At 40.2% G+C, this 6,099-nt stretch overlaps 1 long non-coding RNA gene across 2 annotated transcripts in view; it reads right to left on the bottom strand.

The window, feature by feature from the left end:
- Window positions 1–6,099, bottom strand: part of LOC109962160 (uncharacterized) — a 25,779-nt gene that overhangs the window by 1,527 nt on the left and 18,153 nt on the right. The window lies entirely within an intron of this gene.

Genomic DNA, 6,099 nt, shown 5'->3' with positions numbered 1-6,099 from the left:
TGGATGAGAGGGGAAGATGAAGAAAGGAAGAAACTAAGTTGGAGGGAAATGTGGGGCATGGAGGCAGGAACCATCAGATTCATTCTAGGTGCAACTTATGTGCTTCCATCTCCCCAAAATCTGATTGGATGGATAGGTGAGGACCCAACATGTCACTTGTGTTCAGGTGTAGCATCATTTCGGCACATCCTCTCAGGGTGTAAAACAAGCCTGGCTCAAGGGCGATACACCGGGAGACATAATCAAGTCCTGAAATGTTTAGCAGCAGCTATTGAAAGTAGGCGCTCAGAGGTAAACTGGAGTGGAGGAGAAGAAGAAATAAAAGGTAGATTTTGTTTGTTCTTGAGGGTGAAAAAGGCAGGATGCAAGTAATTGTGAACAGGCAGGATGCAGGCCAGCTAAAGATTGGCAAATGAAAGTAGATTTAGGGAATCAGCTCATACGTCCTGATGAGATAGTCAACATTAGCCTCAGACCAGAACATATGTGGTGGTCAGAAGCACAGCTGATTTTTTCCCAAATTCTGACTTTAATCTCAGGTCAGAAGTCTGAGAAAACAGTCAGAACTCAACCTTTCTGCAGTGGCCCTAATCCTCTTCTGTAAACTGGGGCACTCGGTTGCTCCTTAGTGTTCATTGGCTGACTCACTGCAGCGCTACTGTTGCATTAGTCCAGTGGACCTATAGAATGTTAATGCACACTAACTAACTTGGTTGTGAGCCAGTGAGCCCAGAACACACACACAGCAAACTCTCATGCTATACACATCCTGAGCAACAGGCAGATAGAGCAGCCCACCAGGATTAGTCCCAGTGTGTCAAATGACTATTAGAATTTAATTGGCTTGTTTTTATAGAGCAACAGTCCAAGACCCAAATATATTCACTTTACTGTCATTTATGACAAAGAAAAGCAGCACATCAGTTATTTTTGCCTGACAAATGACTAAAATGATTGATGACTTATCAAAATAGTTAGCAGTCAATTTCCCGTCAGTCAACCAAGTGAACTAACTGTTACAGCTCTAGATGACACAGCTCAATGCACAATGACTCATGAACAAAAGATGTGGAACAAAAGACCAACTAACTGGCCACAGTTCAGATACACATCTAAACCTCCCATTTCTGGGTGTTCAAAGTGTTTATATCAGTGGGATTTGTTAAGTCGGTTTTAGGGTCACACCCTTCAAAAATTGACCCTAATTTAAAAAAAAAAAAAACTGCTTCACTCATCTTACTCCATCTGACACTATTGTATCAAATGACATCCTAGCATTTGTGTTGCTTTACATATTATGCAGAAAGACGCCTCCTCTTCTAGCTGTATCTGATTAATCCATTCTTTGGTTAAGTCACTACAGCCCCACTCCCTCCAGTCTCCCTATGGTGTTTTTCCTCAGCTAACAGTGGGCCAGCTTGGTGCTGCTGCTGGGAGACTGTTGGGATTAATGCTGCCGACTGACACTAATCTCATTGTGGTTACGGCTTTGGAGAGATTGTGTACACCCACTTAACTCTCACTCCCAAACACTTGCATCTGTGGCACCCATCCGCAGGGACACTGATGCCCGAGAAAGGATTCGGGCAGTGGATTCTCTAGCTCACTACTAGTCTTATGGATCATTTGATTATTTTCTTTTATGACTGTGATACATAAACTCTTGAAGGACTACAACTGAAGTTTAAACAAATATAAATGAACATATAAGAATAATATCACTGCCATACATCTTAACACCAGTTATCTTTGGTATTAATTGTGTAATATTTCATTCACTGCAGGATTCCTCACCAATCTATGGTCTTGATCATGTACTGTGTGCTTCATAAATTAGCAGTTATTATCAGATAGAGGTGTGTTACACTTATCTGAATGGATAATGAAGGTGCTCTGTTCATGGTGAATTATATTCAATGCTTTTATCAACTTCATAAGCTGCTCTCACTATATTTAGCCTATACAGCCTGCGTTTCCATGGCTACAAGAGTTAAAGAATAGAAAAGGCAGAAAATTTACACAATCTATATCTTCAAAGATCACGTCAGTAATCACAGCATGTGTGTCTGATATTTTAATTATTTCCACCTGGGTCCCATCATCACACCCCATCTAAATGTCATCACCTTACCCGCATACTGCTTCCAATTCAGAGGGGTTTTCCAAAGCTTTCTCAGACCACATGTTTTATTTAAAGTACTAAAAATGGGACATTGTACTTATATTAAGTATTGTCATGTGTGCCCACACAGTTTGATTTTCACTGAACTGAGCTAAATTAATTCTGCAAATGTCATTTTAGTTACACTCAAATCCAATCCAATACGTAGGGCCTGACTTTTCAGAAGGACAATTAAGCCTCAACTAAGGCAATTTAAATTCTTACCTAACCTTTACTACCCTTTATTAATATTAACAAAATAAACAACCCCATGTGACTTTAGCAAAGCTGATCTCGACCCCCTCCTCCAGATCACAGAGTTCTCAGAAGGAGAGTTTGGATGACGATAATGACAGTGCCCTCCACGTAGTTTGCAGCACACCCCCAAACAACCCAGCTGGGTTCCCAGTGTGCTCATCAAAAGGCCAGGAGCAGTGCTGGTACATCACTGTTTGTAGTAAACATCATCAAAAAGTCAGAGAAGGGAAAACAAAGTTCCAAAACACAGTATGGGGAAGAACATTATTAAAGCAGACAGATCTAGTTTAAGAGGCATTATTTGTCCCATGTAGCCCAAATACCTCTAGGAAACCAATGAGCTTCAGAATTCTTCCTTGTTTTAATGTGTGACAGATTATCCAGCATCTACACCACATTTCCTTTGTGAAATGAAATGAGTCAGATTTAGTATATTCTATTGAGTTCTCATAGAAAGACCATTTTCATCGGTCCAGTAACAAAAAGGTTTTCAGGTTGTAAAATGCTTTACAATATTTAACCTCCATGTTCATTTAGCTTTCATCGAAGAACCCAACAAATCTCCAATGCTCAACCTCTGCAGGTTATTTTCTTTACTGCAACTGCAGCAAATTAGAAATGTAGACAGACTCAAATCTGATGACTGATTATTTCTGACTCTCTTTTATATACTGTAGGTCAACAGTGAATAAACCGAGGGCTCTTTCAGGTGCGGCAGAGACCCAGCATGCAGCAGGTCATAAATTGCTGTTCTCCAATCTGCTGCAACATATTGGCCTCCCTTTACTTAAATCAGGATTTATAATACTTTTACAACTGAGGAGTGCAGATATGGCCAGGGCCTCCTGATTAATATAACAGGTGGTCTATCAGCCAGATAAATATGACCAACCACACAGACATATGGTTCCAACTCAATCTGCTGTCATATTCGCATAATGTAAAGTCTAAGTCTATCTCACCTGCTGTACTTCTGTAAATGTCATGTCTACACTTACAGTAAGGTGTAAAAACTGTGTTCGCTGAAAGCAACTGTCCCTTCTGTGGAGTCTAAGAGCCTAAAACTGAACATGTTATGAGTGTGTGTGCATGAGAAAAAGTTTCATTTGTTTGGAGAATCACATTAAATCATAAAATAAAAGCAATAAGACAGTATATGAGCACATCAGAGGCTATATTTGCCTAAAAGCTGTTATTCATTTCAAGTTGCATTAGAGTTGTGCTTGCATTATAAGCAGCTCTCACTCTTGATTTTCATAACAAAGCAGGAGATATAACGAAAAGCTGAAATTATGGCAACATTCTCGCCTCATCTTTGATACAGAACATTCTTCATATTCCACAGAAAGCAATAGATATTCTTGTGTCTGCTCTCTGACCAATCAAACTGTTTACACTTCCTTGTCAGAAGATCAGGCTTTATTCATGAGAACGGGCCAGAATGGTGAGAACAGGAACTGCAGCTTTCTCCACGGCACCCCTCAAATCCACAAACCACTGGAAAGGCATCGGACAAATGAACCTTTAAACCCAAGGGTTTTCTCTCTGAAGAGCAGAGATGACCGGAAGCAGGGGAGACACAAGACTAGACGATTCCTTCTTCCTCCATGACACCCACATACAAGCTTGTCCACAAGCACGCAAACATCAAAGCTTTTGGATGAAGGCTTGAGCATGAACTTAAGTCTGGTCAGTTGGACCCTGCTGTGTTGCTGGAAAGCAAAGTGCTTTGATGCGACATCTTAATATATACAGGGTCCCAGCTTGTGGTTCAGCGAATAGGTCTAAACAGCCTCAGTATGAGCCACAGCAGAGCAGTTGGTTTGTTGCAGGCTCCAGTTGCTGCCTGGGATTGCATAAGAATGTATTAATACAAGGCGTTTTATAAATAAAACCGTTTGTTGAAAGCAGCTCAGCTCTCACTCAGCTTCCTCTACTGGAAGTGTTTGCAGCTGTAGATCATGCATCATATGTTTAAATTCCATAAAGCACGATTTAGAGTTTTCCTCCCTTTCAAACTGTTATTTTAAAAATGTTCTCAACTCCTCTAACCTGAATCATTTATGTCTCTTTTTGACAAAATGCATGCTTCACTACAAATGAGTAGGCCCTTTACCAGTGAGATGTGTGTAGTGCAAGCACAGTAATAAAAGCAGGGACCATCTGACATTGACAGCATTATGATAAAGTATAACCGGTGTTTCAGCCATGTGGACAACAACATACGGCTCACATGTCATTCACTGTGCTTGATCCTGATGAGAGCTGTGTGTTATCAGCTGTGCTCACCTGTTAAACCTACTATAAACTGCAATTGTCACCCTCTTTATGGCAGTTTCATGGTAGCTGGGACTGGAGACATATGGCTATAAAAAGAGATAAGCAAGGTAATATTCACCATTAGAAACCATTACTGGTAGGATAAGCGATGCAATAACCAAAGCAAACCAGGAATCACTGCTTCTCCGAGACAAAAGACAAACACACTAAGTGCAGATGAATAATGCTGCAGTTTAGCACACACACATTCTGTGCCAATGAGTATTTTCAGACAGGCGTTTCTACCAGCTCCCCAAGATTCTGCTTTCAATATAAAAGATCACCTCATTAAATTACAAAGAATCATCCACATTACAATGTTAACAAGTAACAGAATAAGCGGCCGAGTTACATGGCATACAAACTCGCTGTACCAATGCCATTGTGTCTCTGTGGACCCACTGGAAACACAACAGGTGTGTCAATATGACAAGCATTAAACCAATCCACTATGCCTGCCTCATATAAACACTGAATAAATATAGACGTGCTCCATTTTCACTCTCGGCGGTGCACAGCAACAGATGGATCGCAAACATTCAGGGACTGTAAAAGTTCAGTAGAAAATCATCTAGGGGAAGGCATGATAAGTGTTTTCCCTTCAGAAACAATAACTTTTACATCAACTAAGCATTTATAGACTTTCTTTTTTGTTAGACACCAGTTTTGTTTGCAAGAAAAACTGCCCAGGCTGAAACTGATTCTAATCACCTTATTAAATTAAACTCACAAACTGATCGGTAACACAATAGCAAGTGAGCAAAATGAGTGGCTGTTTTGTTTCTGTCTGTCTGATGGTAATCATGTCACCACTTTACTACTTTTAAATGTTAAAAAATCAATTTGCACATGCTCAACACTAATATTCTGTCCCTTTTTACCATATTCCACAGATGTACCATCATGAGTGTTTCAAATCCAGCTGCTGTGTAACATTACGTTTCCTGATATTTCCAGTGCCTACAATATAGGAATAACACATCCTTCTAAATGTTATTACAGAATTACTGTAGTTCCTTTTCACAAATGTGTGACTGATGCTAAACAGAATTTAGATGAACAGGTTGGAGAAAATTGGCTCGCCCCCTCCGTGAACAGACGATAGAAAACGGTGCGTCGGGCTGCCAGTCTCCCACCAGATGGTAAATAAGAGAGACACAGGCGATCGAATAACCAGCAGCCTATAGCCAATCAGATTATCAAAAACAGCCCGTCTAGTGTACATGAGGAAAACACCAAGGAAACGCCTTTATTTGCCAAATATTCATACAATTCAAAATCCTAAACCAGATCTTCTCGGTCAGTTAAGTTATTTTAGAATTTCTCTCATTTTTAATTTCTTTGGGGACTTTCCTTTGGAT

This window comes from Monopterus albus, unplaced genomic scaffold, assembly GCF_001952655.1.
Source record: "Monopterus albus unplaced genomic scaffold, M_albus_1.0 scaffold62.1, whole genome shotgun sequence".
In the NCBI taxonomy this organism is placed as follows: domain Eukaryota; kingdom Metazoa; phylum Chordata; class Actinopteri; order Synbranchiformes; family Synbranchidae; genus Monopterus; species Monopterus albus.
The sequence above is the reverse complement of the archived record's forward strand: the minus strand, read 5'-3'. Positions and strand labels throughout refer to the sequence as shown.